The following is a 24,066-nucleotide window of genomic DNA, read 5'->3' on the forward strand; positions in this document are numbered from 1 at the left end:
ATAAATGCTACTGTAATATGGAAGTGAATTTTTCAACATTTTCTGCCATTATTCATTGATTCTGAACATGGTTAGGTAGGATTACTTTGAAAGAATACATGTGGATTACATGTATGTATGTACATACATTTGGATTACTTGTAATCTGTTTCATAATCAAGGTTGGGTAGGATTACATTTCAAAGTAATCCTACCCAACCGTGATTATGAAACAGAATAAGAGTTTTCAGATGTTGTATCCTACGGATAAACTGGTTCACTGTAGACACTGGGTGAAGACTCCATCTCTGAAAACTTGTGATGAAAATATGACATCACTGTAACAGCGATTTACACCGGGAGACGCGGAAACTGGATATTTGGGAGCAGCACCAGAGGAGGAGGGGAAGGAGACAAGCTGCGCACCTTCCAGAGTGCGCATACTAAAACAAACAAACAAACAAAAAAAAAAACATAGACGCACGCAGTGTGGGATACAGACGTGAGATCTCGAGAAATAAGTTCCAAATTGGTTGTTTCACACGAGTGCAGTCACGCAGAGTTCCTGTTCCGCGCGCCGCAGGAACGATCGTCGGACTGGAGCCTTTTACGCGCATCTTTCCTGGAATGTTCACACCAACTAACGGAAGGTGAGTGTTCATTCATGTCAAATCCTTCGGTTTTAGTGCAAGACGGACCACGCTATTTCAGCGTGGAGCCTCAGATTGTGTTTTAACTCCGCTCCGACTTCATGCAATGATGATAAAATCACGCACAGCCATACTGAATTTGAACCGAAATATTCCCGTGAAGATGTCAGCATGACTGTGCCCTCTTCTTCATCCGTGATATAATGTCAGATTGTCTTTGTGATACAGTCGGTAGAGGTTATGCTGTTGGTGCGTTGTGAGCCACTGCCGCGCACAGGAGAGATATTAAATCACCAGGATGGATCGTAGTACAGAAAGTGATGGAGCGCTTAGAGTGTAAGGGATTGATTGCTTCTCACTTTGTCCCCCAGTAAATCTTCACTTTATCAGGCGCTGTCAAAGAGAGATTGAAACGGCAGCCGGTGTGCGGTGCAGCTGCGCGTAACCGGAGCGCGCGCGGATAAAACGGATTTTCACTTTCTAAATTGATCTGCGAAACGTGCTGCTGGGAAGAATCAAGACTGGAACTACAAAGGTGGGATGTGTGCTTTGCTTTTCATTGATTATTGTTATACATGTTCAAAAACGGCGCAATTAATGCACCAAAACAATAAAGAATTTGTAGAGATGAGCGCCTTAAAGATATTAAAGATCTATGAATATTATAGATGTTGTAGGTAAATATAGGTTGCCAGATGTCTTTAAAATGGTTCTTAAAGTTTGCAATCAACATACTGCATTGATGGTGATGCATCCTTAAAATCTGGCTTGTGTCAAATTGAATTATGCTGTTGGCCACGCCCCCATCACGTCCAGACCGTGTGGGTGTGTCACGCAGAGTGCAAATCGCTTCAGTGCGTGTCTCACAAATCAAACGAAGGTTTACTTCTGCATGACTGATGTCATGTCTCAATGCAGTGACTGCAGCCTTCAAAGGCTGCACTCATCGATCGCATGCATTTCAAAGGCTCCTTGAATTGCGGACAACAAATGCAGCCATCTTTCACCTGAAAACAAAGGATGCAGCAGGTGTGTCCGCGGGCCAAACAATCCCAAGAATCATTGTAGCAAATGTATTTATTTATTATTTTTAAAGTCAAAATGGTTTGGAAATTTTAAAAAAAGCTTAGATTAGATAGAATTTTATTAATCCCTTGGGAAGACTCCCTCAGGGCTCCAGCAGCATTGTATAGCAGCACACAGGATAAGAAGCACTCAGAGTATCAAAAGTAAAAGTAAAAAAACAATTTGCAAATATAAATATAAATACATAAATATAAATACCATAAATACTGCTCGCTACTGGTTTACTGGGTACTGCCGCTCCTCTCCTTCCCGTCGTCTATCTTCCTGTTACTCCTCCACCCCCAGAGTGACGAGTTGTACTGGACATACAAAAAAGGACATGCATACAGGTCCCGTATGTACAATTATACATAAGTAATGTTTCTAAGTATAAATAAAAAACTGAAAAATATTATAATATGGTTTACCTTCTGCAGTCTTGGAAGGCCAGATCTTTGAAGACCACAGCCTTCAAAGGATGCAGCCCCTCAATAAAGACTCTGTCCAGAGAAAAGAATTATGGGTAATCAAACAACTCAGAGACTATTTTTGTTGTTGTAGGCGTACAGTGATGTGCATGCCCATCAATTCTCAACAGCGGTCGGCCCCGACATCATTGGTTTCCACGCATCAGACATACAAGGTGGTTAATTAGAGCCGACCCACAACAGCATGTCACATTTGATTTTTGTTTGTGTTATATGTTATCTGGGAGGATGTGCTGGACTAAAAAAGTGGTGAAAACAGTTTCTACTTCATCTGCTATGTTTTCTGGTACAAATATGCATTACTGCCCCAAGTGACCATGTAAAACTGTAAAGGGCAAGCAGCTACGCTACAGCCTCCAAACATTGGTCAAGGACATGGCAACGTTGACCAGCGCAGAAGGAAAAACAGGCCTTAAGTCATCTTACATTTCAAGCCCAAAGACATCAGACAGCAGTTGTGGACTGTTTGCACCATTAGAAATTGTTCTTGCGACCTGTAAAATATGTTTTAAACCAGCGGTTGTGCAGGACTGTGATCCCCAAAGGACCACACCTGTCTGGATCATGCTGTGCGGGCACAGGTCTGGTGCCAGCAGGACTCTTCGTTCACCTATATGGCAGAGCTCACAGAGGAGGTGAGATATCCCAAACTGTCCTGTCAGCCAAATTGCACCAGCAGCAGCAGCAACAGCAGCTATTACTTCTGAAATGCAACACCAGCTCCAATAGTGCTGAGGAAGCTGGGGAGAAACTGCACAAAGCACTGCACTGGTGTGTGCGCGTGCGTGCATAAGTGCATGCACAACATGTGTGATTAAAGACAGGTGGCGGAGATCTTTTTGATGACTGATGCAGGGGAGCAACCTGAGAGGCCTTTACGATCAGATATGCGTTCACGCAGCTGAGGTCATCTTTCAGTAAAACTCTGACCTCATGCATTTCCAATCAGAACACTGCTGAGCTAAACCATCTATATACTGTAATGTGTGTAATGATCCTTTGGAATTAATAATAAATGACAAGAGGGTCACCCAGGGAGCAAGATTTAAATCCTGATTAACAGCTTTGTTTTTTTCTTTTTTCTTAAAACCTTTGTGTGGCAGCATTTTAATTCCAAACATGGCAAACAGCCTTTTTCTGAATGAGCAATTCGGTTTTACTCTCTGCTTATCAGCACAACTATGCATGTGAATTTGTGCAAATATGTCATGCCTACATTTCCCAGACCTCCACGTCTCAAACCAGGAAACATTTATCTTTTAAATGCATCATTCAGAGAGCACTCGTAGTGCTCTCTGAGTCACTGAGTCACTCTCTGTTGATGAAAAGTCTCACACAAGAGTACACAGAGAAAAGCAAGGTCACAAGCATCACTTCCTCAAAAGTGCGTGTTTGCAGGTTGGAAGTTGTCTATAGGTTGTTTTGTGGTAATTACAGGCAGAACACTTCAAGGACAATGTCTCTGGAATGCTACTTCGGTTGCAGTCATCAAATAGATGGCTTTGAAATGTTGCTTCACAAACTTACTCCTTTTATTCCACATTTGCAGCAAGTTTATGTTTGATGAGAAATTAATCATTCATTGGGTATAGGAATGGCATGTGTAAAGGCTAACAGACTTCATTTCCTCTTGTACATTTTCCGAAGAAAGGGGAGAAAAATAAAAACTGTTGGAGACACAATTTTTGAATTAGGATGGAAAATGTAAGCACTCAAAAGGAGGTGATCCAGTTATCTGACCCTGTTATGTCACTGAATTTGACATGGCGTGGCTTTATGCCCTATAAAATGATGTTTTTTTCTCACCAGTACATGTTATTGGTGGGCGGATCGATCCTAATATCGATAATATCGATACCAACGCTGGTATTGATACTGAACGATCCTCGTGTAAAAAGATCGATACTCAAGCTTGTTTTCTCTCCTGTACGCACTGACTGCTGCGCACGCAGATTCATCAAAGTCTACTCTCTGTCTGTAAGAGCAGCGCTGCGCTGTGTCACACAACACGGAGCAGCACACCCTTGTATTGTGGTTTGTCAGCCCTCGACCTCAGGAGATTTTGTTTTAAGTTAGGTTGAGTGATTTTTTTTTAAACAAAAAATGTTGATTGTGATAATAAAGTATTTTGTTGTCACGTACAATGTTTGGTGAAATTCTATCCTAGGTCTTTTGGATCCTTTGGATCTATGAAGCTTAAGTATTTAAAAGTATCGATATCAGTATCGATATCGGTGATACTGGGCCTGTATTTACTTGGTATCAGATCAATACCAAAATTCCCGGTATTGCCCACCTCTAGTACACGTCATAAATGTCTGCATGATGCCTAATTTAAAGAATGATCAGTTTGTGTACTGCTGTCACACGTACATACATTGACCAGGGGCGGAGCCAGGGTGTTTGCTGGGGGGATTCTCAGTGGCCACTCAACATCATCACTGTTGCATTTTCTTAAAAAAAAAAAAATCTTGTTTACGCTCTAAAAAGGAACTGCTGTCTCAATGAGAAAAATTGATGTAACAATTTGCATAGATGTTTAAAAGTCTTTTCAACTCAGTTATTTCAACTTTCAACTGAGTTAATGCCACAAGACTTCTCTAGTTAAGTTAAAATACCTTTAGTTAAGTTCATTCATTCATCTTCTACCGCTTAGTCCAATTAAGGGTCACGGGGGGCTGGAGCCTATCCCAGCAGTCATAGAGCGCGAGGAGGGGTACACCCAGTCTGTCACAGGGCCACAAATAGACAAACAAACACAGACCCACACACACACCTACGGACAATTTTAAAGATTCCAGTCCACCTAACCCACATATCTTTGGATGTGGGAGGAAACCCACGCAAACACGGGGAGAACATGCAAACTCCACACAGAAAGGCCACAGGAACTGAACCCACGACCTTCTCACTGTGAGGCAGCAGTGCTAACCACTAATCCACTGTGCTGCCCTCTTTAGTTAAGTTGAAATAACTAAAAAAAAAATCAATGCAAATTGTTACATCACTTTTTCCCATAAAAAGATGTTCATTTTTTTTGAGTGTAGTGTTTTGAGTACTTCTAAATACCAAATAATTTTCTGATACATCTGGTTCATATAGCATTTTCAGCATGTTGAATAATTTAGTGTTAGAGCATTTTCTTATGAAATTTTATTTAATGTGTGTTGCTTTTTAAAACACCAAGACTTTTTTTTAATTGTTGATTTGTGTAGTGTTTTGAAAAGCTGAATCATTTTTCATCATTTAAAAACCTTGAATAATTTTTGAAGCATTTGTTTAAATTCACTTTTCAAGCACATTCAAACAATGAATGATTTTCTTAATGAATTGTTCATTTAGTGTTTTGAGAAGAAGAAGAAGAAGAAGAAGAAGAAGAAGAAGAAACTGGTTTATTTAGTGTTTTGAGTGGTTTGTGACACTAAATAATTTTCTGAACCAGATGGTTCATATAGTTATTGAAGCATTTTTAAAAATTATTTGTAAAGCAAGTGCCTCATTTGGCTTTGACACAATCAATTTATGAGACATTTGCTTCATTATCATGTTTTAAGACACTGAATCAGTTTTTTCGGCAATTGGTTCATTTAGTGTTCTGAACATTTCACAACACTGAATCATTTTCTGAATGTATAGTTTTTTTTTAAATTACTGTTTCAGGTGTACTGATACAGTGAAACATTTGCTTTTACTTTATCAAGCATTTCAAAAGAGTAAACTGTTTTCTGAAGCAAGCGGTTCATTTAAATTTTCAAGCATTTTGAAACAGTTTTGAGAAATCCTTCTTTGTGCATTCACAGTGTGTGGAATATCTCAGGAGAGATTTAAACCTGAAATACACCCAACATACATGTGCTCAGGAAGAAGAGCTGCTGTTACAGAATGGTTTATTGCACCATGCATAATAAGTCAGATGAGAACAAAGACGGTAGTGCTGCACAGAGGGTTCACTTGGATCAGGATGATCCCAGCATCCAGAACCGGATAGAACAGAGGCCCTTTCAGAAGGAAACAGGCCCAGTTTGGGAGGGTGGACAATAACAAGGAAAGGAAAAGTAACTCCTTTTCTGTGCTTTTTAGAATCCAATATCCCCACAGATTCCTAAAGTGCTGACAAAATAGTCTTGCGTAGCTTTCACATATAAATGTTAATACACTTGTTTGCACATATTTTGATAAGGTGCGCACAGAGAAAAAGTTTAATTTCATCAGTTGTCACTGTCATAAATTGTCTTTTGCTCATGACATGCGTATAAGGATACAAGGATAAACAATAAGTCTGTTGGATTTATATGACTTAAATATTAACATCAGTTCCACATGATCAGAATGTGCCCAAATAACATATTTTTCTCATTTTCTCAATTAGAAATATGAGGAACAAGTTTGAGAGGTACTGTAACTTATGTTCCAGTGTGACTTATATACCGAAAAATCACACATTCATTAATAATAATAATAATAATAATAATAATAGTAATAATTTTAATGACTATATATGTAGCATTTTCCCAGCAATCAAAGCACTGAACAAAATAAGCTCTAATCATAAAAGAATGAGAATAATAAAAAGCACACCACAAAAAATGCATAAAAAAAAATCACAAATTAAAGAGGTGATAATTCAGAAAAAAGGTGCGACATATCCTCGGTGGGTGTTGGGAAGGTGTCGTAGCACGGACCCACAACAGGGGGCGCAAAGGAACGGACAATGAGTAAGCCAAAAGGTAACAATTTAATGTTGTGACAATACACAACTAAATACACAAAATCTGCAAAGTCAATTAACACCAGGTGACGTGTGGGCAGGCTCGAAGATAGGAGACCCCTATGAGAGAGAGGCCGCGTCCCACACGGCTTCCACCACCAACGGCCTGAAGAACACCGGAGCCGCCAAGTCCCGAATCCCCAGGTGACCTCTGTCTTCGACTGTCGAACCTGGTACTGCTGGCAAAAAGCAGAAACAAGATGAATGAGTGTAAAGCTTTACACTCAGTGGTTCTCGGTCTGTACACCGTTAGGAGGGGGAACCTCCACCTCCGAATCACACACTCGTGCAACGCCTGTGTAACCACTTATCTGTCCAGAGAGTAAGGCGCAGTCGTCGTCGTTAATCTCCGAAGTCCCAGATAAGGCTCCGTCCACAGGAATAGGGCTGCAAATAACACAATGTGTCAGTCAGCAGAGAATTACCTCACGGTAGTCGATTTCTCGGCGGGGAGGTGGAGTTGCGGTCCGGCTTAAGTAGTGGCGTAGATGGGTGACAGCTGGTGTGATGAGTGACAGCTGTCACTTCCTCTGGATCTGGCGCCCTCTCGTGCTTGGAGCCCGCACTCCAAGCAGGGCGCCCTCTGGTGGTAGTGGGCCAGCAGTACCTCCTCTTCAGCGGCCCACACAACAGGACCCCCCCCCTCAACGGGCGCCTCCTGGCGACCGACCTGGCTTGTCCGGGTGTCTTCTGTAGAACTCGGCCAGGAGGGCCGGGTCCAGGATGAAGCTCCTCTTCACCCAGGAGCGTTCTTCAGGTCCATACCCCTCCCAGTCCACCAGATATTGGAACCCTCGGCCCTTACGACGGACGTCCAGGAGCCTGCGTACTGTCCAAGCAGGCTCCCCGTCGATGAGCCGGGCAGGAGGCGGCGCGGGTCCAGGTGTACAGAGGGGCGAGGTGTGGTGAGGCTTGATACGGGACACGTGGAAGACAGGGTGGATCCGCAGTGAAGCCGGGAGTCGGAGCTTCACTGCGGCCGGGTTGATGATCTTGAGGATGGGGAATGGTCCGATGTATCTGTCCTTTAATTTGGGTGAGTCCACACAGAGGGGGATGTCCTTTGTTGACAGCCACACCTCCTGCCCGGGCTGGTACGTGGGGGCCGGGGAACGTCGGCGGTCCGCATGGGACTTGGCCCTCGTCCGGGCCTTCAACAGGGCAGAGCGGGCGGTCCGCCACACCCGGCGGCATCTCCTGAGGTGGGCCTGGACCGAGGGCACACCGACCTCTCCCTCCACCAGCGGGAACAATGGGGGCTGGTACCCCAAACACACCTCAAAAGGGGAGAGGCCAGTAGCAGACGAAACTTGGCTGTTTTGGGCATACTCGATCCAGGCCAGATGGTGACTCCAGGCCGCCGGATGTGCGGAGGTGACACACCGCAGGGCCTGCTCCAACTCCTGGTTGGCCCGCTCTGCCTGGCCGTTGGTCTGGGGGTGGTACCCGGACGAGAGACTCACGGTGGCCCCCAGCTCCTTGCAGAAACTCTTCCACACCTGTGAAGAGAACTGGGGACCACGATCTGATACAATGTCCGATGGTATCCCATGCAGCCGCATGACGTGGTGGACCAGGAGGTCTGCCGTCTCCTGGGCCGTCGGGAGCTTCGGGAGGGTCACGAAGTGGGCCGCCTTGGAGAACCGGTCCACTATCGTGAGAACGATGGTGTTGCCCTGGGACGGCGGGAGGCCCGTGATGAAATCCAGGCCGATGTGAGACCAGGGGCGATGAGGCACTGGCAGGGGTTGGAGGAGGCCCGTCGTCCTCCGATGGTCTGCCTTGCCCCTGGCGCAGATGGTACAGGCCTGGATGTAGTCCCGGACGTCGGTTTCCAGGGACGCCCACCAGAAGCGCTGCTGGACTACTGCCACGGTCCTACGCACTCCGGGATGACAGGAGAGCTTGGACCCGTGACAGAAGTCCAATACGGCAGCTCTAGCCTCTGGTGGGACGTACAGTCTGTTCTTGGGGCCAGTCCCCGGGTCCGGGCTCCTGGTCAGGGCCTCCCGGACGGTCTTTTCCACGTCCCAGGTTAGGGTGGCCACGACAGTGGACTCGGGGATGATGGTCTCGGTGGGGTTCGACAGCCCTGCTTTGGCTTCTTCTTCATGCACCCGGGACAATGCATCTGATTTTTGGTTCCTGGTCCCGGGGCGATACGTGATCCGGAAGTCAAAGCGCCCGAAGAACAGAGACCAGCGGGCTTGCCTGGGGTTCAGCCGCTTGCCGGTCCGGATGTACTCCAGGTTCCGATGGTCCGTGAAAACCGCAAAGGGCAACGACGCCCCCTCCAGCAGGTGTCTCCATTCTTCAAGAGCCTCCTTCACCGCAAGAAGTTCCCGATTGCCGACGTCATAGTTCTGTTCAGCTGGGGTCAACCTGCGGGAATAAAAGGCACAAGGATGGAGAACCTTATCAGCCTCCACGCTCTGGGACAGCACGGCTCCTATCCCTGAGTCAGAGGCGTCCACTTCTACTATGTACTGGCGATCAGGATCAGGCTGCACCAGAACTGGTGCAGTCGAGAACCGGCGTTTCAACTCCTGGAACGCGGCTTCGCACCGATCCGACCAGGCGAAGGGGACCTTGGTGGAGGTCAGGGCAGTCAGGGGGCTAACTACCTGACTGTAACCTTTTATGAACCTCCTGTAAAAATTTGCAAAGCCGAGGAACTGCTGTAGTGTCCTGCGGCTTGTTGGTTGGGGCCAGTCTCTCACCGCCGTAACCTTAGCCGGATCAGGGGCGACGGAGTTGGAGGAGATGATGAACCCCAGGAAGGACAAAGAAGTGCGGTGGAACTCACACTTCTCGCCCTTCACAAACAGCCGGTTCTCCAATAACCGCTGTAGGACCTGACGTACATGTTGGACATGGGTCTCAGGGTCCGGGGAAAAGATGAGTATATCGTCCAGATATACGAAGACGAACCGATGCAGGAAGTCCCGCAAGATGTCGTTTACCAAAGCTTGGAACGTCGCGGGGGCATTAGTGAGGCCGAACGGCATGACCAGGTACTCAAAATGACCTAACGGGGTGTTGAATGCCGTCTTCCATTTGTCTCCCTTCCGGATCCGAACCAGGTGGTACGCATTTCTAAGATCCAATTTCGTAAAGATTTGGGCTCCATGCAGGGGCGTGAACACTGAATCCAACAGAGGTAACGGGTATCGGTTGCGAACCGTGATCTCGTTCAGCCCTCTGTAATCAATGCATGGACGGAGTCCGCCGTCTTTTTTACCCACAAAAAAGAAACCAGCACCCATCGGGGAGGTGGAGTTCCGGATCAGCCCCGCAGCTAAGGAGTCCCGGATGTAGGTCTCCATTGATTCGCGTTCCGGACGTGAGAGGTTGTACAACCTACTGGACGGGTACTCAGCGCCCGGGACCAAATCGATGGCACAATCATACGGTCGGTGCGGAGGAAGAGTGAGCGCCAGATCTTTGCTGAAAACGTCAGCAAGATCGTGGTACTCCTCTGGCACCGCCGATAGATTGGGGGGGACTTTGACCTCCTCATTAGCTGTAGTGCCGGGGGGAACCGAGGATCCTAAACACTCCCGGTGGCAGGTTTCGCTCCACTGCGTCACAACCCCGGACGGCCAATCTATCCGGGGATTGTGCTTCACCATCCATGGAAAACCCAGAATCACTCGGGAGGTAGATGGTGTTACATGGAACACTATCTCCTCCCTGTGATTCCCAGACACCACCAAAGTCACTGGTTGTGTCTGATGTGTGATTAATGGAAGCAGGGTGCCATCCAGTGCTCGCACCTGCAACGGTGCTGGCAGGGCCACCAGGGGGAGCCCTACTTCCTTTGCCCATCTGCTGTCCAGCAGATTCCCTTCTGACCCCGTGTCTACCAGTGCTGGGGCATGAAGGGTTAAATCCCCACAAAGGATTGTTACTGGGATTCGTGCTGATCTGCGGGGTCTTTCCGCGTGTGTGTTATGGCCCACCCTTAGCCCAGTTTCTAAGGACGGGCGTTGTAGTTTGACCGTTCAGGGCAGTCCTTCTGCATGTGCTCACAAGAGCCCCAGACAAAACACTCCCCGCGAGCCAGCCTACTTGGTCTGAGGTTCGATTGTACTTTAGCCCTGCTCGTGTCCATAGCCTCCTCAGCAGGGGGAGCTGTAGCCACACGGGGCTCCCTGGCAGTGAAGCGTGGGGACGACGTCACCTTGTCGGAACTGGAAGGGGGAGGGACGGCACGTGCCCGGTCACGCCCCCCGGCCTGCTCCCGACGATGCTCGTTTAAACGGTTGTCTAAGCGTATAACCAAATCGACAAGCCCGTCAAAATCCTGCGGTTCCTCCTTAGCCAGTAGGTGCTCCTTGAGGACCGGGGACAGTCCATTTACAAAGGCGGCGCGGAGCGCAACGTTATTCCAGCCGGACCTCACTGCCGCGATGCGGAAGTCGACTGCATACTCGGCTGCGCTACGGTGCCCCTGTCTCATCGACAGCAACACGTTCGAAGCGGTCTCGCCTCTGTTGGGATGATCAAACACTTGTTTGAACTCCCGTACAAACCCAGTATAAGACGTTAGGAGCCGTGTGTTCTGCTCCCAAAGCGCCGTAGCCCATGCGCGTGCCTCTCCTCGAAGCAGATTAATAACATAAGCTACCCGGCTAGCATCTGATGCGTACATGACAGGGCGCTGTGAAAAAACGAGCGAACACTGCATGAGGAAGTCTGCGCACGTCTCCACACAGCCCCCGTACGGTTCCGGAGGGCTTATGTATGCTTCAGGGGACGGTGGGGGGGTTCGTTGAACGACCAGTGGAACGTCTGATACAGGCCCAGGATCAGCCAGAGGAGGAGCTGCAGCAGCGCCCTGATCGCGCGCTTCCACCCTGGCGGCGAGAGCCTCCACTCTCCGATTAAGGAGGACATTCTGCTCGGTCACTAAATCCAACCGAGCCGTGAAGGCGGTTAAGATCTGCTGCAGCTCACTCAACACGCCTCCTGCTGACGCCTGCACTCCTGGCTCTTCCATTGGCCGTTCACGCTCGAGCTGACGCCCCTCGGAATCCATGACGATTGGCCGAGAAATCCTGTTGGGAAGGTGTCGTAGCACGGACCCACAACAGGGGGCGCAAAGGAACGGACAATGAGTAAGCCAAAAGGTAACAATTTAATGTTGTGACAATACACAACTAAATACACAAAATCTGCAAAGTCAATTAACACCAGGTGACGTGTGGGCAGGCTCGAAGATAGGAGACCCCGATGAGAGAGAGGCCGCGTCCCACACGGCTTCCACCACCAACGGCCTGAAGAACACCGGAGCCGCCAAGTCCCGAATCCCCAGGTGACCTCTGTCTTCGACTGTCGACCCTGGTACTGCTGGCAAAAAGCAGAAACAAGATGAATGAGTGTAAAGCTTTACACTCAGTGGTTCTCGGTCTGTACACCGTTAGGAGGGGGAACCTCCACCTCCGAATCACACACTCGTGCAACGCCTGTGTAACCACTTATCTGTCCAGAGAGTAAGGCGCAGTCGTCGTCGTTAATCTCCGAAGTCCCAGATAAGGCTCCGTCCACAGGAATAGGGCTGCAAATAACACAATGTGTCAGTCAGCAGAGAATTACCTCACGGTAGTCGATTTCTCGGCGGGGAGGTGGAGTTGCGGTCCGGCTTAAGTAGTGGCGTAGATGGGTGACAGCTGGTGTGATGAGTGACAGCTGTCACTTCCTCTGGATCTGGCGCCCTCTCGTGCTTGGAGCCTGCACTCCAAGCAGGGCGCCCTCTGGTGGTAGTGGGCCAGCAGTACCTCCTCTTCAGCGGCCCACACAACAGTGGGACTTTTATAAGGGTTTTATATGACTTTTTTTTTAACAGGTGTGACTTGTACTCTGGAAAATATATCTATATTTTTTTTTTTACAGTGGGGCAGCAGTCTAGTGGTTAGCACTGTTGTCTCACAGCAAGGCAGTCATGGGATCAATTCCCACCTGTGGCCTTTCTGTGTGGAGTTTACATGTTGTCCCAGTGTTCGCGTGGGTTTCCTCCGGGTGCTCCGGCTTCCTCCCACATCCAAAGACATGCAGGTTAGGTGGACTGGAAACTTTGACTTGTTCGTAGCTGTGCGTGCAGGTGTGAATGTGTTTGTTTGTGTATGCGATGGCACAAGTACATGTCAGTTCTGCTGAAGTGGCGAATCCGAAGACGGGAATTTGTACTTCCACGACTGGTCGCCCAATGAAAACACACTCGGGCTATATTGATTGTCTGTTGGAATCAGTTGGTTTGGTTTTGTCTCTAACTTTCTTCTAACAGCCAGCTGACAGCTCTCACTGCCTCACACCAGCTCTCACACCAAGTTGACCTGAAATGAACCATTGTACATTAAATTGACTTTATTGATGAGTCTGACCTTTTTGAAAAGTGACCAAATTACATATATTTGTATTGAGTTCTGCAATGTTTTCAACGGCCAAAAATGGCCACAAGAGGGCGCTGGGGCAAAGTCCGCAGCAACCCAGATGTGGTCCGGCGACTTGGCGTCCTGTCCAGAGTCTACCCTGCCCCACTCCCTGTGAGTGCTGGGATAGGCTCCAGCACACAGTTTCTCCAATCACACACACAGAAGCCTACAACTCCTCCAGAACTGTCATGGTTTCTTGGTGGCTTCCCTCACTAGTCTCCTTCTTGAACAACCACTTAGTTTTTGACAACTTCCTACTCCAGGTTTACCATACAGTACCATATTGTCTCCTAATGACTGAGGTAAATGAAGGATTAACTTAGACATGTTCATGTGTCTATCCGCTGACTTTTCTACACAAGTCGAGTTGTAAAAGTGATGATTTAAGCCTCATATTCAAATGTGTTTTTTGTTTGTCCAATTACTTATGGCCTCTAAAAATGAAGGGACTGTGTATTAAATGGCTGCAATTCCCCGAAGGTTAATGTGTTAGTTTTTGTTCAGCTCCTTGAATTAAAGCTGACAAACTACACTACAAGAACATCCTGATGGTTTCTTTTGATTTCTCCATTGTTGAGATGTACAGAGGTGAAATTGCAAAAACTGTCACTGTCCACATACTTCTGGACCTGACTATAACAGTGTTATAAATTTATATATATATATATAAATTTTAACTATTAGAGAAAAAATTACTCATAACCATCCCAAAGACATATCGTTCTCTTTGGCTACTTTCAGTGATGCCGGTATTTGGTTAGACTCTTTCTCTCCGATTGTTCTGTCTGAGTTATTTTCATTAGTTACTTCCTCCAAACCATCAACATGTCTATTAGACCCCATTCCTACCAGGCTGCTCAAAGAAGTCCTACCATTAATTAATGCTTCGATCTTAAATATGATCAATCTGTCTTTATTAGTTGCTATGTGCCACAGGCTTTTAAGGTGGCAGTAATTAAACCATTACTTAAAAAGCCATCACTTGACCCAGCTATCTTAGCTAATTATAGGCCAATCTCCAACCTTCCTTTTCTCTCAAAAATTCTTGAAAGGGTAGTTGTAAAACAGCTAACTGATCATCTGCAGAGGAATGGTCTATTTGAAGAGTTTCAGTCAGGGTTTAGAATTCATCATAGTACAGAAACAGCATTAGTGAAGGTTACAAATGATCTTCTTATGGCCTCAGACAGTGGACTCATCTCTGTGCTTGTTCTGTTAGACCTCAGTGCTGCTTTTGATACTGTTGACCATAAAATTTTATTACAGAGATTAGAGCATGCCATAGGTATTAAAGGCACTGCGCTGCGGTGGTTTGAATCATATTTATCTAATAGATTACAATTTGTTCATGTAAATGGGGAATCTTCTTCACAGACTAAGGTTAATTATGGAGTTCCACAAGGTTCTGTGCTAGGACCAATTTTGTTCACTTTATACATGCTTCCCTTAGGCAGTATTATTAGACGGTATTGCTTAAATTTTCATTGTTACGCAGATGATACTCAGCTTTATCTATCCATGAAGCCAGAGGAGACACTCCAATTAGCTAAATGCAGGAATGTCTTATAGACATAAAGACATGGATGACCTCTAATTTCCTGCTTTTAAACTCAGATAAAACTGAAGTTATTGTACTTGGCCCCACAAATGTTAGAAACATGGTGTCTAAGCAGATCCTTACTCTGGATGGCATTACCCTGACCTCTAGTAATACTGTGAGAAATCTTGGAGTTATTTTTGATCAGGATATATATATATATATCCTAAAAGTTCCCTGAAAAGCCTTCAGTTAATTCAAAATGCTGCAGCTAGAGTACTGACAAGGACTAGAAGGAGAGAGCATATCTCACCCATATTGGCTTCTCTTCATTGGCTTCCTGTTAATTCCAGAATAGAATTTAAAATTATTCTTCTTACTTATAAGGTTTTGAATAATCAGGTCCCATCTTATCTTAGGGACCTCATAGTACCATATCACCCCAATAGAGCGCTTCGCTCTCACACTGCAGGCTTACTTGTAGTTCCTAGGGTTTGTAAGAGTAGAATGGGAGGCAGAGCCTTCAGCTTTCAGGCTCCTCTCCTCTGGAACCAGCTCCCAATTCGGATCAGGGAGACAGACACCCTCTCTACTTTTAAGATTAGGCTTAAAACTTTCCTTTTTGCTAAAGGTTATAGTTAGGACTGGATCAGGTGACCCTGAACCATCCCTTAGTTATGCTGCTATAGACTTAGACTGCTGGGGGGTTCCCATGATGCACTGAGTGTTTCTTTCTCTTTTTGCTCTGTATGCACCACTCTGCATTTAATCATTAGTGATTGATCTCTGCTCTCTTCCACAGCATGTCTTTTTCCTGGCTCTCTCCCTCAGCCCCAACCAGTCCCAGCAGAAGACTGCCCCTCACTGAGCCTGGTTCTGCTGGAGGTTTCTTCCTGTTAAAAGGGAGTTTTTCCTTCCCACTGTCGCCAAGTGCTTGCTCACAGGGGGTCGTTTTGACCGTTGGGGTTTTTCCGTAATTATTGTATGGCTTTGCCTTACAATATAAAGCGCCTTGGGGCAACTGTTTGTTGTAATTTGGCGCTATATAAATAAAATTGATTTGATTTGATTTATGGGGCACTGGCATTATGTAAATTTATGGATTTGGATTATGCGACACATAGGGTCAATGTCATGGCATAGGGTCAATGTCAATGAGCAGATCTGATTTGATGCAGGTGTTAATTTGGGGGATGAAAATTTACAGGGTGATTCCATAATTTTTTCCTCAGAATTGAGTGATTCCATATTTTTTTCATCTGCTTGGTCTAAAAAAGTAACCGTTACTGACTGCCACAATCTTTTTTTCTTGATTTCTGACTTTAGTTTTGTGTCATGTCTGTGATCTGCTTTTTTTCTACAAAATTAAACAACTGAATGAACATCCTCCGAGGCTGGTGATTCCATAATTTTTGCCAGGGGTTGTATAACACCAGGGATCATCAAACTATCCTGCTCAAATTCACCAATGAGCCTCTTTTGGTGTGATCGCCCCGCAGATAGCAGCACGCCTCTGTACCACTCTGATTAGTGGAGCCACGTCATCATCACAGCACTCACAATGCACCATTGTTGAGGTGTCTATTGTGTGGAGGCTTTGAATAGGGTCAGATCCGTCCAAGCGATAAGGTTTTGCTCCGCTTATGCAAAGCATGCATCCGTTACACTCTGCATGACTATTGTCCTATACGGGAGAATAAGTCTGGCTTATTACACAACATCAGTACTTCAATTTTCTGTTAATTGCACTCAGGTTCTGCAGCAAACTCATTTAAATTTTGTCAAAACCCATTGTCGTGGTGATGAGAAGCAATTCTTGCAAATGATGAAATGTAGAATTTGAGTGGACTCTTGAGGGACAGTTTTGAGTCACTTTTTGTTCGAGCTGCTCTTCGTGAAGCACTTTGGCAGTGATTCCCAAAGTGTGGAAGTGGGGTGGGGGTGTGGGGTGTAGTTTTGGGCTGAGTTTGAACATCGTTCCAACATTTGCGTGTGCTCCTTGCGTGGGATGGATGGGCTGCGGTGTTCACTGGTTGGGAATAGCTGCTGTAGCTGATCAGCAATGCCCAATACTTTGCATGATCACTTCCAAGAGTTACAAGCTCTGCAGCCTTTTTTCTCTCTGCGCACTTGATCTGGAATGGTTAAATTTCAAACTTCCAAAGACTATGCTGTGACCTAGAATTTACTCTAAATCCTATCTACATTCTAGGTGGGATTTAGAGTAGGTCAAACAAATTGGATTTTGCCCACAGCTTTCTGTTACCTTGTTTCTGTCTACTTTGTCCTTCACTTTCTTTCATCTGTCCTCCAAGTTCATATCCCTGTAGTCCCACATCTAGGTCAGACTCATTTCCATAGAAAAAATGAGGAGAGAGAAAGATTTGCACTTAATTTTGACATAGATCTTAAAAGGTTGAGGCTGATGCAAGCGTATATGAAAAGACTGGGAGGTCGAGTTTGATGTCTATTTCAGAAAGTAGGAGTGAAGGCTATTTAAAAAAAATTGTTTTGTTGTTTTGTCTGTCGAGTTTCCTTTCATAAAGGTGGATTTGTCTGGGAAGCTGTGAAATTTTTACACCTTTGTTAGACAAATGTAGCGAAGCATTCACTCAGCTATGACCTTTTAACTCCTGCCTCAAAGGGAAGAGAGGAAAACTGAAGAGCGTCGGGAGCAGCTTGGCGGTGGTTTGGTAATCGATTTGCACGGCCTCTTTCCCTCTCCCTCTCTCCCTCTCTCTGATGATAAATTTCTTCCCTGATGATGCCAACAGGCAGCATAAAACCCAGTTTGCTGGCACTGATTTCAAATTTTACGGCCAAATTGCACCAACATTTTGCAAAACACATTATAACAGTGATCATGTTTATTTCCAAGCACACGTCTGCCACAGGGCTTTTATCTGAGAGAGAGTTTTCTGTCACACTGTAGTCATCACATAGAGAAAGACAGACCAACTACAGCGCTGACTCATCCCTTGACTATATGCCACCAAGGAGGCGGCACTGCCATCGCTGAATGGCCCAACGTTCTACAGTGTTGAAACCTTATCAGCTAGTTTGGTTACATATTTATCAGAATAGCTGGTGTGAAAAACATGTTTCCACAAATGAGTATTTGAACTTTTTTTTTGGTTTTGTTTTGTTTTTAAAGTAAAATTACTGCTAAACACTAGAGATACGTAAGTTGGAACACAAATGGTGTTTTTTCCGCTAAATGGTGTCTTCTCTGCTTGACTCTACCTACATTTTTTGGTTTTCCTTTGGCCACACCTGGTACCTGATCCTGTTTTTGGCATCACTTCCATTGCAGTTTCAAGCAATATGAGGGTGATACCAAAAAGTGACATGAAAACACCACAGATTACAAGGTTGGTACAGAAGAATAGTCCTGATCACTGCATCATCATTATGCGAGACTGAAGACAAAAGCCATCCTGAACAGACATACTGTGTTTAAAATATCATTAAGAATGTGATGCTGTATGTCCTGTACTACACTCAACAGAAATATAAACGCAACACTTTTGGTTTTGCTCCCATTTTGTATGAGATGAACTCAAAGATCTAAAACTTTTTCCACATACACAATATCACCATTTCCCTCAAATACTGTTCACAAACCAGTCTAAATCTGTGATAGTGAGCACTTCTCCTTTGCTGAGATAATCCATCCCACCTCACAGGTGTGCCATATCAAGATGCTGATTAGACACCATGATTAGTGCACAGGTGTGCCTTAGACTGCCCACAATAAAAGGCCACTCTGAAAGGTGCAGTTTTATCACACAGCACAATGCCACAGATGTCGCAAGATTTGAGGGAGCGTGCAATTGGCATGCTGACAGCAGGAATGTCAACCAGAGCTGTTGCTCGTGTATTGAATGTTCATTTCTCTACCATAAGCCGTCTCCAAAGGCGTTTCAGAGAATTTGGCAGTACATCCAACCAGCCTCACAACCGCAGACCACGTGTAACCACACCAGCTCAGGACCTCCACATCCAGCATGTTCACCTCCAAGATCGTCTGAGACCAGCCACTTGGACAGCTGCTGAAACAATCGGTTTGCATAACCAAAGAATTTCTGCACAAACTGTCAGAAACCGTCTGTTGTGTGGGCCGCTGAAGAGGAGGTACTGCTGGCCCACCACCACCAGAGGGCGCCCTGCCTGGAGTGCGGGCTCCAGGCACCAGAGGGCCGCCGCCCCACAGGAGCTGCCTCGGTAACAGCTGTCACCCATCACCTGAGACAGCTGACGGCAATTATCACTGGGGTATATCAGCAGGACGGCATCTCCACCTCATCGACGAGATATCGTTCTACCTGGAAGGTAATAATCTCAGCTGACTGCTTGACAGTAACCTTTGTGATTTTTGTGAGTGATTGCAGACTTTTTTCTCCAACGAGAGGTGGAGGTAGCTTCCCTGCCGTGCAGGTTGCTGGGTGCAAACGCGCCCACGTTTAATTGTGTTCTTGTTCCTCGCCAGCAGTACCAGGTCCGACACGCGGAGGCAGTGGCCACCTGGGAGTTCGGAACTTGGCGGCTCCAGTATTCCCGGGGTCCTGTGGCGGAGGAAACCGTGTGGTTCCGGTTCTACTTTGGAGAGGCGTCTCCTATCTTCGAGCCTGCCCACACGACACCTTTGTGAATTGAACTTTGTCCATTGTTGTAATTTGTTGTTTTTGTTGTGCACGTTCGCAACAGTAAAGTGTTGTTATTTGACTTACTCCATTGTCCGTTCATTTGCGCCCCCTGTTGTGGGTCCGTGTTCCTACACTTTCCCAACACCGTCTCAGGGAAGCTCATCTGCATGCTCGTCGTCCTCATCGGGGTCTCGACCTGACTCCAGTTCGTCGTCGTAACCGACTTGAGTGGGCAAATGCTCACATTCGCTGGCGTTTGGCACGTTGGAGAGGTGTTCTCTTCACAGATGAATCCCGGTTCACACTGTCCAGGGCAGATGGCAGACAGCGTGTGTGGCGTCGTGTGGGTGAGCGGTTTTCTGATGTCAATGTTGTGGATCGAGTGGCCCATGGTGGTGGTGGGGTTATGGTATGGGCAGGCGTCTGTTATGGACGAAGAACACAGGTGCATTTTATTGATGGCATTTTGAATGCACAGAGATACCGTGACGAGATCCTGAGGCCCATTGTTGTGCCATACATCCAAGAACATCACCTCATGTTGCAGCAGGATAATGCACGGCCCCATGTTGCAAGGATCTGTACACAATTCTTGGAAGCTGAAAATGTCCCAGTTCTTGCATGGCCGGCATACTCACCTGACATGTCACCCATTGAGCATGTTTGGGATGCTCTGGACCGGCGTATACGACAGCGTGTACCAGTTCCTGCCAATATCCAGCAACTTCGCACAGCCATTGAAGAGGAGTGGACCAACATTCCACATGCCACAATTGACAACCTGATCAACTCTATACGAAGGAGATGTGTTGCACTGCACTGGTTTGTGAACAATATTTGAGGGAAATGGTGATATTGTATATGTGGAAAAAGTTTTAGATCTTTGAGTTCATCTCATACAAAATGGGAGCAAAACCAAAAGTGTTGCGTTTATATTTTTGTTGAGTGTATAATGCAAAAGCTAAATTTTCACTGATTAATGTGTGCAGCTTTCTTCTTATTTTGTGTGTCACAATGAAGATGACCTCATGCAGTTTCATGTGGTGTCACTATGAGTTTAAGGTACTACAATTGGCAAAGGGGAAAAAGGAAGCACCTGGTACCAAAAGTGAGTGTAGGTAGAAAGAGTCAACTCTTGCTGAGCATCATAAGACATCATAAGGTAACAAATGTAGTATACATACTTCAAGCTGCAGTTTGTAGGATTAATGGGCAGCATCATGGACAACACCTCCCACTCCGTGCATGCCACACTGACGTCCTGACAGAACACCTTCAGCCACGAGGTGCACCACAGGATGCCACAGGAGGTAATTCCTGCCTGTGGCAATCACTGTATAATTCCTCCCCCTTCTGCAGGATGAACACATAACAGAATTATTCATTCATTCAGTTATTCCGAGCTATGTGCAATATTGTCGAACATCTTGTGCAAATGTCTTCCAGTCATTTTGCATAAATTAGTTGTACTTATTGTTAAAAAAAAAAAAAAAAACGGCAGCAACAACAACAAAAAAATCACTGTTTACTGTTTTGTTACGCTTGCAAAATAATTTCCTTTGGGATAAATAAAGTTGATCTTATTAGTAGAAATGGAATATAGCATTCATAAGCATCTCTTCATTAGTGTTTAATTACCTGCAAGAATGAACTGACGTGTTTTCATGAGCTTAGAATGAGCCCTTCATATTTATATGTGAGTGGGCCCCCTCATCGAGGCCACCATGTTGCACTACCATGTTGATACAGTAGCCCAAAAGCAACACACTTACCCTGCATTTTGCATTATGCAGCACGACAGGAAGAATGAAGACAAAAAAAATTAAGAGAAATCAGCTGCTTTCCTTTACACTGTCTACTGGTTGCTAGTGCAGGCTAATAAGTTTGATAACCCTCATTTGTGTGAAATGGAAGCTCTGACGTATTGCTTATCACAAGATAAACTGCAGGAGCGCACTCGTTGAATGATGCAGTCTGCAATTACACCACTAGATGGCACTAAATCCTACACACTGCAGCTTTAAATTTTATTTGTTTTTGTTTTCAATTCATTTGGAAAGTTTTGTCATGGAGCTTGATAAAAATAAATTGATTTTGAATGCTCTCTATTCAAAATATGCACAGATTTACCAAATTTTGTATGCATAGGTTGACTTTTAAGCATTACTTTAACTCAGTCAGTGTTGTTAAGCTTATATGCACAGTGACAGTTATTGACTGTTCAAGGACGTTTTGTCCCTCACTTCAAGGTACTAAGAAAATCTATTTAAAAAAAATCAAATGCATTTGTCGTAAGTACTGAAAATTTTAAGGTAAACTGCTTCAGTGTCGAGTGACTGGTTTGCACTGGTTTGCATTGCTCGGGAGCACTTCTCGCCCATTCGGTAATGGCGGAGCGCTCCCTATGGTGGCACCGTTCCAGTACAGGGAGTAAGCGCTCTAGTTGTTCTACCTTTCTCTTTGATCATTAATGTTCTTGTCAGGCAGTTTGAGAGAGTGGTGCGTTGTGCATATGAGATGTTGCTGGGAAGGCCAGCACCCTCTCTGCAAGGTGAAACGGACTGTTTTCATTGGCTGCTGGGTGATGAATGTTGTGTCTCTGTGGTGGGGGTCATGCCCCTTTGGTGCTGCCTTTCTAACTCTCATTAGTATTTTCCGTCATTCCATTAGCACACTCGTTCATTTCCCCCCTGCTCCCCGTCTCACACTCTGTCACTCTCATTTTCTCAATCTATTCCCTCTCCTTCCTCTTTGTCTCACACACAATCAAATTGTAATTGACTTCACCTCTGTCTCTGCCCTCACTCATTTTCCTCTCTCATGTCTCCTTCTCTGCAGCGGATCGGCTGTTGCAGGCACGAGCTGAAGGTGACCTGATGGCTGGACCAGGGGCTGCAACACAGGACATGGGTCCTGTCTGTCCACCCCCTCGTGTCTTGTGTTGCAGCCAGTGGAGCTGCCTGTCTGCGTCTCTGCTGCCTGTCTGTCTGCTGCCAGTCGGTGATGGACTGAGTCCCCAGAACAGATGGATCTTACAGACCTGTCAATGCTTCTCTACTTTCTGCAAGGACACAGCACCATCAATGTCATGTTAGATGTATTGTCGAAATCAAGGTATTACCCAACTAATTGAGAATCATGTGAGAAAAAATACAAAATGCCAAGAGTTGAATGAGTTCATGGATTAGATTTAAGGACCCGGCTAAAGGTACAACATATTTCCATATGGTGGAGCTCTGACACTCTGAGCACCTACGTCAGAAACCATTAGTAAATGTTAAACGGACTACATCTATGTAGCGCTTTACAATGATGCCTCACATTCACCCATTCACACAGACACACTCACACATGTCAGGGTGCTGTAATGCAAGGCGATGACTACAGTATAGTATAGTAGGAGTAGTATTAACCATGCAGGGGCAGACAGTAGTACAGACAGCATAGGCAGTTGTCTCGGGCACAAACACCAGGGGGCACTGGCGACATAACTTTTTTTTTAAAATAGGCTTTACAATGGTGGAGTCACGATCTCTTGTGGTGACACATAGTATTACTTATTTTCCTTTGTGCAGTGGAATATGTCACAAACAGTATTAATGGCGGCCATGTTGCTATATTGTTATTAATCTAACCAACCCTTAATTACAATAATAAACATGCTGCACATGCTTATGGTCAGTTACAAGTTGAAAAACATGATGATGATAGGAAATTGGCATCAATCCATGTGTATATATATGTGTATATATATACGTATCTCTCTCTCTCTCTCTCTCTCTCTCTCTCTATATATATATATATATATATATATAGATATATATATATATATATATATATATACACAGTGAGGAAAATAAGTATTTGAACACCCTGCGATTTTGCAAGTTCTCCCACTTAGAAATTATGGAGGGGTCTGAAATTTTCATCTTAGGTGCATGTCCACTGTGAGAGACAATCTAAAAAAAAAAAATCTGGAAATCACAATGTATGATTTTTAAATAATTTATTTGTATGTTACTGCTGCAAATAAGTATTTGAACACCTGTGAAAATCAATGTTAACCCCTTAACGCCCGAATTTATATAGCTGTATATAAAAAAATGTTTTTTGTGTGTTTTTGCCTTTAAGTAGATGGTAAATAATGTTGAGATTATTAATTTCACTTTTGCACAAAAACTAGATAGTAATATTGGGTATTCTGGTAATGACTTTATGTTATAATGTTATAATAATAATGATGGTATGTTGCACATTTGCGACAACAGGCATACAGGTCAATTTGGTAAGTTGCATATTTGAGTCAGAGATTGTAGCATATATGCAACGATGGGCGTTAAGGGGTTAATATTTGGTACAATAGCTTTTGTTTGCAATTACAAAGGTCAAACATTTCCTGTGGTTTTTCACCAGGTTTGCACACACTGCAGGAGGGATTTTGGTCCATTCCTCCATACAGATCTTCTCCAAATCTTTCAGGTTTAGAGTTTCAGCTCCCT

General features: G+C 45.2%; 1 long non-coding RNA gene across 1 annotated transcript; it reads left to right on the forward strand.

Annotated features, from left to right (window-relative positions):
* Positions 1–403: 403 nt before the first annotated feature.
* On the forward strand, positions 404–22,634 carry LOC117502199. Its single transcript, XR_004558224.1, has 2 exons — positions 404–629; positions 22,406–22,634. It is a non-coding gene; the product is annotated as an uncharacterized LOC117502199 (long non-coding RNA).
* The last annotated feature ends 1,432 nt before the right edge of the window (positions 22,635–24,066 follow it).

This window comes from Thalassophryne amazonica, chromosome 20 (genome assembly GCF_902500255.1).
Source record: "Thalassophryne amazonica chromosome 20, fThaAma1.1, whole genome shotgun sequence".
Taxonomy (NCBI): Eukaryota; Metazoa; Chordata; class Actinopteri; order Batrachoidiformes; family Batrachoididae; genus Thalassophryne; species Thalassophryne amazonica.